A 12,561-nucleotide genomic window follows, 5' to 3' on the forward strand; every position below is an offset into this window, starting at 1 on the left:
CTAGAATACGTGAGATCATCCTTACAACATTCGAAGTTACTATTTAATATTTGCTGAGGACAGCTTTTCCCAAGCGAGAGAAATCATTCTTTTCTGACTGAGGCTAACCAAAGAAAAATACAGTTAGGCCTCTACTGGCTTCGACATGTCCCAGGCCTTTGCACTTTTAAACACACTTCTAACAGGACATGAAATTACATTTCATCACTATAAAATGTTGGTTCTGCAAACAATATAATTTTCACATTAAACCCCATGTTAATCCACTCATTAATAGGCACATATATAATTTCATTAAGGCGAATCATTGTTAATGCAACATTTCACATATGATTACATTTCTACGTTATGCAGCATTGCATTTTGATTAAGGCACAACATTAGTTTCTAATTAATAAAAACATCACTATACATTGCACTGATTCCCAGTCTAATGTTACATTTCTAAACTAAAACTGGTGAGGTCAGAAGTGTGCGACCCATAGACTTTTTACATTTCTAAACTACATTAGTAAGATCCTCTAAATATGTGGGTGCTGACTACTCTGGATTATGGCTGTCCGCTCACTGCACCAATCACAACGCTGCCATTGCAGCGTTCTGATTGGCTTAGGGAAGGGGAGGGAGGCTGCCTAGGTAAAACGCGCCAGGAGCAGCAGAAGCTGAGGCGGCGGCTGCGCGTGTTCCGGAGAAAGGTACTTTTTTTATTTTATGCAGCTGTTACTGGAGGAGCAATTCTGAGTCCATTCAGTTTGCACACAGAATTTATTTAAATAGGGCTTTCCCCAGTGTACCTTTTGAACTATAAGGCAAATGCAACTTAGAGTAGAAAATTATTAAGCGACCTCTGGCGATCTGCATTGTATCTGGAATCATGTGTGGGCAGTTCACAAATGCTGGGCAAATTTGCCCCGATTATAAGTAATTTTGCTACAGCCTTAAAAATTATCTCACCCTTTTAAGGCTCCAGCGAGGGTGATACCTTCCTACTTTCTCACAAAATGCCTTGAAAATGCACCATTTGCCCTCCCTTTTTTCAAAATGTTCGGGGGGGGGGGGGTGAGAACCCCTCCCAAAGGTGGTTCCGGCTTGCACGTTCGCCGCAGTACAATTATTTTACGCCTCACCACTTTTAAATGTCACCAGCCGCCACCGGCTCAGGCTGATCCACCCGACTACTACCACGGCCAACCATGAGTGCACCTATCATAAACTCCAACAATTCATGCAAAAGGAGCGTGTAATTAATTCTTCAATGTAAATAAAGTTCAAAGCTGTATGCTCCTGTATAGTGCTTTCTTTGTGTTGCACCAAGAAAATCCACTGAGTGATATAATTTGGAAAACCAATTTCAATGTTAATGTTCAATCCAATTTCTCAACACCAAGGTACATAACCCTATCAATCCAGCTAACGCGTTTCATCCTGAAGGAATATCATCAGGGCTCTCTCCGTTGGAGGAATGTTCCCTTCAAAGCCTGAGCGCACTCTGTTGGTTACACTCCCCTCTAGTTGTTGTGTTCAATTCTATCCTAAACTCCTATAACCTGTCAACCCCAAACCACCTGCTCATTAGCGACAAATTTACAATAACTATATTTCTATTACACCCCCCCGCCCCCCCCCCCAATTTTCTACGTCATCAACCACTGCCCCAGAACTGCAGCCAGGTGTGTTGCTATTACTCCCTTTAATCCTCTAGCGCCGAATCCCCAAAAAACACTAGACACGAATCCTAAACTAGAGCGCAGCCTGGTCCTGACCACCCTTGCCCTCCTATCGTGAGCGGAGAGAGTGCCGACCTAAGAAATGCTACCAACCACCTCCACCGCCGGACCCCTGTCAACTGCACTCAGCGAAAAGGTGCTTGACCTTGATTTAAGCTTAAGAAGGGGCTTGACTCCAACATTGCTAAAGTTGGGAAGTACAGAAGCAGGTAAATGTTGGATATATATATATACCGCAGGTAGCTAATAATATTGGCTATGTCGTTCTAAGGAGGAGGACATGCTATATGTCCCCTGGGAATTAATATGCATCGATTGAATGCAGCACAAAAAATAACTGTAAAGCCGGCACTGAGCTACCTTACTGAATTATATAACGGTGCTTATCCTGCTCAGGGTCACAGGAACCGGGAAATCGGTCTCTGGTCAGGAATATTCCGGAGAGATTGAGAAAATATACCAACAAAGCTATTTTGCGTGTTTACACTTGAACTATTATGTAGCCAAGGCTGTAAGGACAGATGTCAAAAACGTATTCCCACCCAAAGGGGAGGGGTCAAACCTGCCAGCTGCAGGCTAACTGGGTTCAATGCACGTTTTGTCGACTTGAAAAGGTTGGAAATCGCTTTTAAACATTTGAGGTAATGTTGCGCACCAATCTTCGCAGCCGGAGCGTTATATAACTGAACAACCCTGCCATCAATCACTTGGGCAGCGCTCTCACAACTTTGTTTTGTTTTCCTGCTCCGCAGCCTAACACTTGCCTTGGAAATGCCAAGGCTGGCCCTTGCAGCTGCAACCAGGGAGGGAGCAGATAACCAGAGGCATAACGCAGACCCTGGTGTGGAAAGAGGGGGGGGGGGGGGGGGGGTGAGGGAGGGGTGCCTTCAAGGGGCCCCATTCAGCCCATTGGCCAGATCTGTGAGATATGGGAGTCGCAGAGACCCCTCTTCACATCCTAAAGGAGGCCCAATCATTTTGTTTACGTCACTGCGGTTCGGTTGCCATCTACATAAACATCTGCAGCAGTCACGTTATCCCACTGAACTAATCTGCAACTACACCGGTAGCACTTTCTCTTCAAATGCGCCTTATTTCCCTAAAACCTGCCGTGTAAATGTCTAAGCTGGCCCTTGCAGCTGCAGCCAGGGCGAGGCAGGTGACATCTCCATAAACACCTGCAGCAGGCGCGTTATCCCACTGAACTAGCCTGCAACTACACAGGCAGCCGGTTCCCTTCAAACGCGCCTTTTCCCCCTAAAACATGCCGTATAAATGCCTAGGATGGACCTTGCAGCTGCAGCCTGGGCGAAGGCAGGGGACATCTCCATAAACACCTGCAGCAGGCGCGTTGTCCCACTGAGCTCCCCTCAGCCACGCCGCGGGCTGCCCTAGCTTTCCTGCCCCCCGCCTTTGGAGGGCCCGGGAGGCGGCAGTTAGCACCTCCACGCAAGAGCGCCAGCCGGCCCCCGGCTCCTTGCCTCCTCCCGCGTGAGTCACGGGGGTCCTGTGCAGACCTGCCTCTCGGGCACTGCGGGCGCGCTCATTGGAGGAGGGGGCGGGGGGAGCCGGGGCCGCTGTGCGCGCGCGGCTGCCTGTGAATTGCCTCATAAGTAGCGCGGGCTCATTCCTCTCAGCCGCCGCCTCCCCAGACGCACCGAGCCCCTAGCGAGCTCGAGGGCTTCCGAAAGATTTTCTTTCAAAATGTGCAGGATTTTTTCGGTCGATTTTTTCGTGCGGACCCTTCTGTGAGGGGCGCAGGGGACGCACACAGGAGGTAAGAGTTTGTGGTGGGGTGGAGCGCGTGGGGATTGTACAATATCCGACTTGGGGTGGGGGTGTCCGCTCTGGGGGGGCAGATGATAAGTCGCTTTGAAGTTTAGTTTTTGTTGGAATCTAGTGCTTCCCCGCGCCAGATGAAAACAGCTCTCGGGTCCGATTTGTTTTTCTTTGTCCTGCAGTATTAGTAATGTTTGCCTTTTCTTTGTCAACCCTTTTGCAAGATTAACAGTAACTGGCCATCCAGTTTACTTTACTTACTTATAGTAACTGGCCACAAAGAAACCTAAAGTTTTCACTAGACAGTAGTAGAAGATGGAGGTCGAGTGCTTTGAATAATTATATAGCGCCCACACGGGCCTGACTGCTCCGCCAGACTAATACATCCTCTGCAAGACCCGTGTCTGATCACATGGTGACATCTTGGAATCCAGGTGGGTGCACGCTGCCCTTTATCGTTCTATGGTCGAAAAAGTGCCATTCAGTTGGGTAATGAAGCTTCCAGAGCTCAGGGTTTCACATATTAGCCGCCAGCAGCACTTCATTCGTTAAATGATTCACTTGTGCATTCGGGTACTTGTCGTTTACACGTCCACGTGCAAGACTACAAGCACCAGGATACAAAACAGAAAACCAGGAAAGGATAAGCTACTCCTCCCTGACGTGAACAGCATGAGAATTCTGGACCCCATAATGCTGTTCTAAACTAAACAAAACCTGAAACCCACCCCTCCTCTGGCCGCAAAGGGAGAGGTTATATTAAGGATATAAACTTGGGTCTTACTTTTACACTTCATTATTGTCAGCAGTATGTGTCCAGCGAGCTCAATTGAAGTAATAACTAAAAGTCCCAGAATGCATAGAGGTTTCAAATGAAAGCATAGACCTGGATACATTGTGTTTCTGCTGCATATGGCACTTTTCCTTGTTTAGTAGGAGAAAAATAGACCCTTATTATGGAGCCAGCTGCCTCCCATGGTTTGCACGGGGCGTGAAGCCAGGTTCCGACTTTCTGAACGCTAGGATTTGGAGCTTTGTAGTTTACCACTATAGTACAACACTGCTAGTCCCAGCTTTCAAGATTGACTAAAAATTCTCCACGGGCCATAAACCCCATGGGGCCAGTTGGCAGCTATACAAGTGCTTGTTGGAGGATGGGGGCGGGGGGCGAGAGGTCTTAATAGCCCAGCCGCCCACCATGCCGCCCCACTCTGATCAATAACTTGCAGGCTATTCGAAGTTCTGTAAATTTCAGGTATTCATTGCAACTAATTTAATGGCATTTAGTTTACCAACCTCAGAAAGATGACAGACTGCGTTGACATGACATTGCTGACATTTTAATTGACTTCATGTAGCTGACGTCAGCGGTGAGCGTTGACTCTCTGAACTATATACCTGGCACGACTTACTGGGCGTACTGTTTGCCTTTTCTAAGTAGGTGTTAAAATGTTTCCATTTAATTTGCTCATTTTTGTCATCTTTAAAGGATGAAAGACTACAAGTCTTCTTAACCTGCAGCTCACATCTGCCACCACTTAACTGATTTGCCAAGAATTGGAAATATCGCATTTCTGAGTATTTTTATGATTATTATTAATTCCGAGAAAATCTGTACAACTTAATTGTGTGGGGATTCGCAGCTAATTACAATTTGTCACTTATTTGTAAAATATGTTTAAAATCGGTTGTGTTTTTTCGCGGAAGAATTTTTCCGCATAACTCGATTTTGCGGTAAAACGTAGCCAGGGGAGTCGTTGCAATAAAGTGTGAACATGCGCTGATTTTGGTTGGCAGAGGGATCTGGGGTGTAGTACATGTGAGCACCAAGGACATTGGTACATTGTGATCTGCCCAGAATCACACAATGTTGAGCTGACGCAGAGACTCGAACCTGGTTCTCCAGATCCAAAGTAGGCAGCTCCTACTAGACTCGTGGGATCTTATTGCATCAACCAATGCTTGCGCCTGGACCTGTTTGGCACTACGTGCCTATTTTGGTTCTAATTCGAGTTTTTGGGATGGAATAGTGCCTAGAAAGAGCACATCGAGTTAACATAAACCCAACCCGACATTTCGAGTTTCTATTCGGGTTTCCTAGCAACGGCAACGGCAACGTTATCCCCTGCTATCAGCATTTCCCGTGCATTATGGGCTGTACTGATGCAATTTACAAACACAATGGGGTAGATTGTTTCAAACGCAGAGGTTTGTAGGACCGTGGATGAACTTATCGGGGTCAAGCTCATTCTAGGATACAACGATTTTCAAGACTTCCACTACCTGGTGTAGGCTCCTCGGCAAGCCTAGCATAGAACCTAGACAAGTGTTTAATGTCACTAGAAGTTCCATAATTTCCCTTCCTACGGGTTCCTAGATGTTCCAACTTTCAGCATATTTAGAAACGAGAGAAACGGAACATAAGAAACTCATTATGATCAATTATATTTTGCAGGGCACAAGTCGTAAAAAAATAAGTGGGGGGGCGCTGTCACCGGTAGTGACGTCACGGCAGGAAGTGACGTCACGCAAGGTGCCGAGCTCCTCGTCCCAGAGAGGCCAAAGAGTGAAGTCCAGCTCTTTGGCAAGGGGGAAGTACAGCTGTTTGGCAGGTGGGACTGCGTCCCCCCCCCCCCCCCCCACCCCCGGTAAAAAAAAGTGGGGGACTCTGTCCACCCAGGTGGTACCCCGTCCACCCAGTTGGTACCCCGTCTTGAGCCCTGATATTTTGCTTGAGACCCCATAATATTTTGCCATATCTGCACCATGTGGAATGTTTGTGGTAAGGCCTGCGGAGCAAAAACCAAACCAGGCAGAATTTTCCTGAGATTGTTAGCTTTAGTGCCGAAGGCCCTGTCCATACTCAGAAACATAGAACATGCCGGCTCCCGGGTCTGTGCAACACACTTACCAGGCCTTGGCTTTTTGCCAGTTGCACTTTGTATTGTAATACTTGGTAAGTTTAGTCTTAACATTCACGTTCTGTAGTAAGTGCTACCTGACATGCAAAATCCCTTGTTCGAAAGCATTTTCCTATTTAGGGGTCCTATTTGACGACCAACTTAAGTGGGGCCCCCTAATCTTGAGGAAAAAATGGGGATCTGGCTCGTGTAAGCACTGCAATTTGTAACTTTGCCTCTAAAATAGGGAAGAAATCTACAGGAGCTATGCTGCAAGTTTATCAAGCTAAAAGCCTGGCCATAGCCACCTATGGCAGTGAAATTTGGGGATACACTGCCGTAGATTCCCTGCAGGTAGTGGAGAATGACTTCCAGGAACGCTTACTATGTGTTCCCAGTGGAACCTCTAACTTAGCGGTCCGTGAGGAACTAGGGGTCCCCTACCTAAGTGATGCTCTTGTCCTGCGACCCTTGATCTTTTGGCTTAAGTGTTGGCTGAATAAAGACTTAAATCTCAACCATCTAATACTAAGAGAGTGTATGTCTCTTGATAACTCGGCCCTTATTCGCTGACTTATGTATATCAAAAGAAGTTTAGAAGGGATAGGGCGGGTGATTTATTCACCAACCCTGACCCTACCGTCACGAAGGATGTGGAATCAACCAAGATAGCTTTTCTGACTCTAAGGAAAGCAGACAGGGAAGCAAAGGAGGTGTTGAAACCTAGGGTCCGGATGTATTTAATGCTTAAAACAACCCAGACGACGGAACCTTACCTTTTGGGGTTTTTGTCAACGCACAAGAAGTTTCTGCTAACTAGGTTCCGGATGAACCTCTTCCACTTTTTGTTAGCCAGACCTAAGGGATTTAGCAGAGGTTAAGTGCTAGCTCCCTGCGGCTGCGACGGTCAGTCTCCGCAGGATTTGCTGCACTTCTTGTTTTTATGCAAATTGTATGAAATTCCCCGTAAGCACTTTCTGGTTCCTATTTTAAAAAGAATGACATTTAGACAGGCTTGCCCGACCCTTCTGTATCTTCAACTTCTGAAAGAAGACTGTATCTTTTTTATAGTAGGATTTTTAAAAGCTTTTTTGAAATCCAGCACCTGTATGGATGTGTAAAGTCAGTATAACCGGGCATGTTTATTAATCCAGTTGATTAATTGGCTGTACAGAATAATTGTTTTAAATTACGTATTCATTTTTTGAATTGTTTTTATTGTATCTGTATTTGTGCAACTTTTATGGTTTTATAAACAAAAACCGAATAAAGTTTATTTGATTTGACATGCAAAATGCTTTTGGCTTAAAAAAAGGCAGGTCTGTGTGGGGTGTCACACTTGCCAAATATGCAGGCCTGATTTTTTTTATTTTTTTATTTTTTATTTTTATAAATTAACCTTTGCAATGTAGACTAGAGCTCGTGTGCTGAATATGTATGGTTAATATAATAATAAACCATCTTTATTCGGCAGTAAGAATGCCATAAAAGAAATCATACATTAAAAACAATATTAAATTCATTATAAACCTATTTCCTCATACAGTAATCATACCAATATCATTATCATTCTACTAGGAAACTGGACAAACCTTGGCTTAAAATTACTCTTAGAGATATCAAATAACGGCACTATTTGTTACATAAGTTCCACATGACATAAATACAACCCTAAAATCTTTCCTGTACATTTAATTCTACCATCATCCCAGCCTAGTTCCACAATGTCACTCCCGAGCTCAATCATATCTGGATTTTCTTGATCTTATCATTGCTTTTAGTAAATGAATAACCACACACTGTGTACGAATATCTTGCATGATTTGCAAATGTAAAAGAGCAACACAAGCTTGTCTGAACCCCATATCTTTCAAATATGGTTTTAAGAAATTGACGTCTGGGCAGCGTAAAATATTTACATAAAAAGATAAAATGTAAAATATCCTGTGGAGACCTACTGTCGCAGCCATGGGGCCATCTATCCTCTGTACGTACTACAAAATCAAGAGGAGAGGCAACTAAATGGTGAAACATAATCAGTCTAAAACAGGTAATTAAAAAACGCTCATGGGGACTAGATAATATGGAGAGGTAAGGTGCCATACCTGGCGATGATTTAACTAAAGCGTGGTGTCTTACCGTAGGCAAATATATCTGGTCATCCCAGGGCACTGAATGATGCTTTGATGTATCTTAACCAGGGAATTTTTAATGTGTGAACAAAGGAGATACAATCCACGATTACTGCTTGATTAAGAGAACCCTCTTCATTGGACCAAACATTCACCCAGCAGAGCAAAGGCCTGACTGCACCTAGGTCTGTAATATATTTGACCCCCAATTCCTCGTGTACAGTATATGCAGGTGTTACTTGTGACACTTTGAAAATCAGTTTTAAAATTTCTTTTGGGCGATTTGTAATTTATCAGCTACCTTATAGCCCCAAATCTCACTCCGGTACAAAGCCTTTGAAATGCAAAATGATTGATATAATTTTAAAATCACCCCTGGGGACCATGTACCTCACCTATATTCATAACTTGCAATAGCTCCCAGGGCTTTATTCATCACCTTTACCTTTTCCTCCTTGAGGTTATCCCATTTTAATTGATCATCAAATACAACTCCCAGAAATGTACAAGTAGGGACTTTGGCTAAGCTAGCAGTGCCTGCCTTGTACGTTTTTGTACTAGTCCCCCGGCGCCCTATTTCCATAACAAATGATTTAGTAAAATTGGGGGGAAAGTCTAGCGTATTCATGAAGGAGACAAACCCATCAATTAACACTTGTAATGCTCTAGGTGTTCGAGCCATAAGTACTGCGTCATCCGCATATAACAGGACTGGTACTGGTCTAGGTCCTATTCTCGGGGTATCAGCGTGCAGTGAAATCAGGTGGGATTCTAGCCCATTAATGTACAATGTAAATAAAAAGGGGCAAGTATGCACCCTTGACGCACTCCTCTTGAACATCTAAAACTATCAGTGAGTCTCACCTCCTGTGTAAAACGAACTACAGCTGTTGTGTTAGCATATAAAGACATTAAAACATTTATTATTGCCCTCTCGACGCCCATCTCATCTAATAGAAGCCACAATTTAGTACTGTTCACTCTTATCGAACACCGCAGTATGGTCCATAAACCCCAAGTAAATATAACCTTCTTTGACGGTTGTATATTCTGATGTCAACAGATAGAGGTTGAGGCATTGGTCTACTCTTTTGCCTGTTCTGAAGCCACATTCAGCATCTGAAATAATTCTGTTACTATCTGCCCATTCTGATAGCCTATATAGAACCCTACCCAAAACCTTAACAGTACTATCTACCAGAGATATAGGGCAGTAACACTGTGGGTTGTCCCTATCACCTTTCTTAAAGATGGGTACAAAAATAGCAGAGGACCATGACTTAGGCATTGATGTCGCTACTGCTGCATTAAGTACCGTGGTCAAAATCGGAGCCCAGACGTCTGAATTGTTCCAAAACAGGTCCGGGGGGGACCCAATCCGGTCCTGGGGCCTTGTTCCCAGACAGTCCCTCAATAGCAGTTTTAACCTCATCCAATAGGAAGTTAATCTGCACAATGCCTGGGCGTGGCACCAGGTCATCGATATCTTGTTCTCCGTCACCATGATTATAGACAACCTGGAAATGTACCTTCCATTGATCCTGGGTTATATGATGAACCATACTCGGTTTATCAGGTTCAGAGAAACAAAGACTATTGACCTTCCAAAAAAAGAGTACTGCCCTTTAACTCGCTAGCTGGAACCAGCTCTTCCCAGGCCTAGTTCTGTAATGACAACCTCCGCTCTTTTAGCACACTTTTATAATTTTTAGGGGAACTAGCTACCCTATCTTTATTACACGGAATCTCTTTCAGGGCTGCTTTTATCTTCCTTAGTGCATTAGAGCGCCCACTGTCAAACCATCTTGGGTTATCGGAGCAGGGAGGGACTGCCGGCACAGTTAATAAGCCAGCCACTGCCTGTGCGATGGCAATAAAGGAACTAAGTACATCCTCGCCTAAGGGGCCTTCTTCGAGGCATATCATAATCTCCTTTTGCCTTAGTTTGAATAGGGAGCTGTTGAGCGTTAGTGTCCACCTGCGACCACCACAATCGCCTCCCCTGATCTGTTGAAGTCATTGCCCCCATCCTCCCATTGACCTGTGCTACACTCCGGACCTGTGCCCCTAGCCCCAGAATCACAGGGTTATGATCACTAAAGGGACTCTCCAAAATCCTGGAGGATTGTATTATATGACCCATGGATGATGAAACAAAAATAAAATCAATATTTGTGGCCTGACCCCTTCCTTTATAAGAGGGTGGTTGAAAACTATTAGGGTTCCTGAGTTCATTTTGCAATGTAAAAATTAAATCATAAGTGTTTAAAAGAGCATTCAACTCTCAACTGTCTGGGGAATGCTCCATATGCCATTCCTCTGCAGCCTGTGAAATAGAGGTTTCACTCGAGCTTGACTAATATCGGGGCACAGATAACAATTAAAGTCACCAAGCAACACAAGATTGTCCTGTGCGAAATCATCGCCCATTGATGATTTCAGAAGCCCAGATAACTCCGTCAAACTTGAGGGACCCTGAGTCTTACTTTTTGCATTATAAAAATGTACTAATCTGAACCGCAATGTTCTCACCACCCCTATCTTAATGCCCTGTGCCACTCTAGAGTTCTACTTCAGTCGTTCCATATAGGGCCCGGACCCCCCCAGCATGCTCCCCTGCCCCGCCCGCCAAGTCAGATGATACGACCCACAATCAAATTCATACATCGGAGAAAGAGTGGGTGTAAAACGGCCATGTTTAATTTTCAACATTCATTAACATGACTAAACAATACATATTAAAATTGATAAAATCAATAATACTTTTTTAATATTGACATTCTAAATTTTTCTATTATTATACTAGTTACTTTTCCCCCAGCACTAACTTACAAAAAAAGAGACCGGGCCCCCATTTCCCGGAACCTAAATAGCCCGAGTCTCAGCCCTCTCCCGCACCAGACGTGCGTCACCTGCGACCCGGAAGAGATCGTCGGCCGGTCACCCATTGGGCTAGCCCGGCCGCCTACTCTAGCAGGGGAGTGGCGAGGAAGCCGGCCCCTAATGGCGCGCTCCTCGAGCTTCGCGCTTTGCAAATGCTCTGATGTTAAGTGCTCTAAAAATAATTAGCCCCCCTTTTGCACGTCCAGAGTGCGACCCTTCTGCTGGAAAAATGTCTTATAACCTTCTAAGACTAATTTATTTTTTAGCTCCCAAGTCTCCAGCAAGCATGTGATCTTATAGGAGGTTATACAATTAATCTCTCATCTTCAAACTTGAAAGCTAGGCCTGCCATATTCCAAGATATCAAACTAATATTTCCCGCACAGTGGTCATTATATAATGTGGGAGGAGCTGGTCCCCCCTCCTGTTTCTATCTGCAAGGGAAGGATGATGCTATCCGCAGGGAAGACTGTCCTGGCTGAAGACGGCTGATGGCCATAAACCGGTCCTAGGATGTTTGATTCCGGTCCAGGGAAGACATGGCTTGGCAGTTCGGGCTGGACTGTTCCCATGAGGCACAGGGTCAAGGCTGATTTGCATATGGCCATGTCTAAACTGGGATGGTGTGGTGAGCAAAAAACCGATGGATTTAGGCCCAGAGCTCTGTACTGGGGTAAATGTCTGACACTGTTCTGCATTCTGTCCATCAACTGTTGTTTTTGCTATCAGCAGGTTGAGCTGGAATGTCACTCATATGGTGTTCCCTGGGCATAGAGTCCTGCTTTTGTGATTCAGTATGGGTTATCTGCGATGTACTTTGTGCTGTGTCCTCATCAAGTCAATCCAAATAATTTAAATCTGACAAAGGGGCATAAACATTTGGTGTTGTTACGAGACCCTCCCCCCCCCCCCCCCCCCCCCCCCACCCATAGGTGGGATACTTCTATGTGAAGTTTGGTGTAGGTCTGTAGTAAAAAATCTAAAGGTATGGAAAGGTAACTCAGGAAAGTGTCTCGATGTTATGCGCCAATGCTTGGAATCTAAAAGAGACCATCACGATGTCCCCCCTGAAAGTTTTCTTCGACCGGCTCATCCAGTCGACCCTTCTTGCCATCAGAATGTTAGTGAGATCTGAAACAT

The 12,561-nt window shown here is 44.9% G+C and overlaps 2 protein-coding genes across 5 annotated transcripts in view; both read left to right on the forward strand.

Moving 5' to 3' along the window:
* LOC147691952 (G protein-coupled receptor 4-like) overlaps positions 1 to 12,561 on the forward strand; it is a 216,481-nt gene that overhangs the window by 78,109 nt on the left and 125,811 nt on the right. Inside the window, exon 1 of one of the 2 annotated variants that reach the window (XM_086938235.1) lies at positions 3,372 to 3,504. The exons of the other annotated variant lie outside the window; for it this stretch is intronic. The gene's annotated coding sequence lies outside the window, so the exon portion shown is untranslated. Of the gene's footprint in view, positions 1 to 3,371; positions 3,505 to 12,561 lie in introns of those variants that run through there. 2 annotated transcript variants of the gene reach the window in all.
* The window catches only part of LOC147691953 (G protein-coupled receptor 4-like), a 128,742-nt gene that overhangs the window by 78,102 nt on the left and 38,079 nt on the right, over positions 1 to 12,561 (forward strand). Inside the window, exon 1 of one of the 3 annotated variants that reach the window (XM_086938240.1) lies at positions 3,360 to 3,504. The exons of 1 other annotated variant lie outside the window; for it this stretch is intronic. The gene's annotated coding sequence lies outside the window, so the exon portion shown is untranslated. Of the gene's footprint in view, positions 1 to 3,359; positions 3,505 to 12,561 lie in introns of those variants that run through there. One more of the 3 variants, XM_086938237.1, reaches the window with a different exon arrangement.

The sequence above is a fragment of the Lissotriton vulgaris genome, chromosome 9 (assembly GCF_964263255.1).
Source record: "Lissotriton vulgaris chromosome 9, aLisVul1.2, whole genome shotgun sequence".
Taxonomy (NCBI): domain Eukaryota; kingdom Metazoa; phylum Chordata; class Amphibia; order Caudata; family Salamandridae; genus Lissotriton; species Lissotriton vulgaris.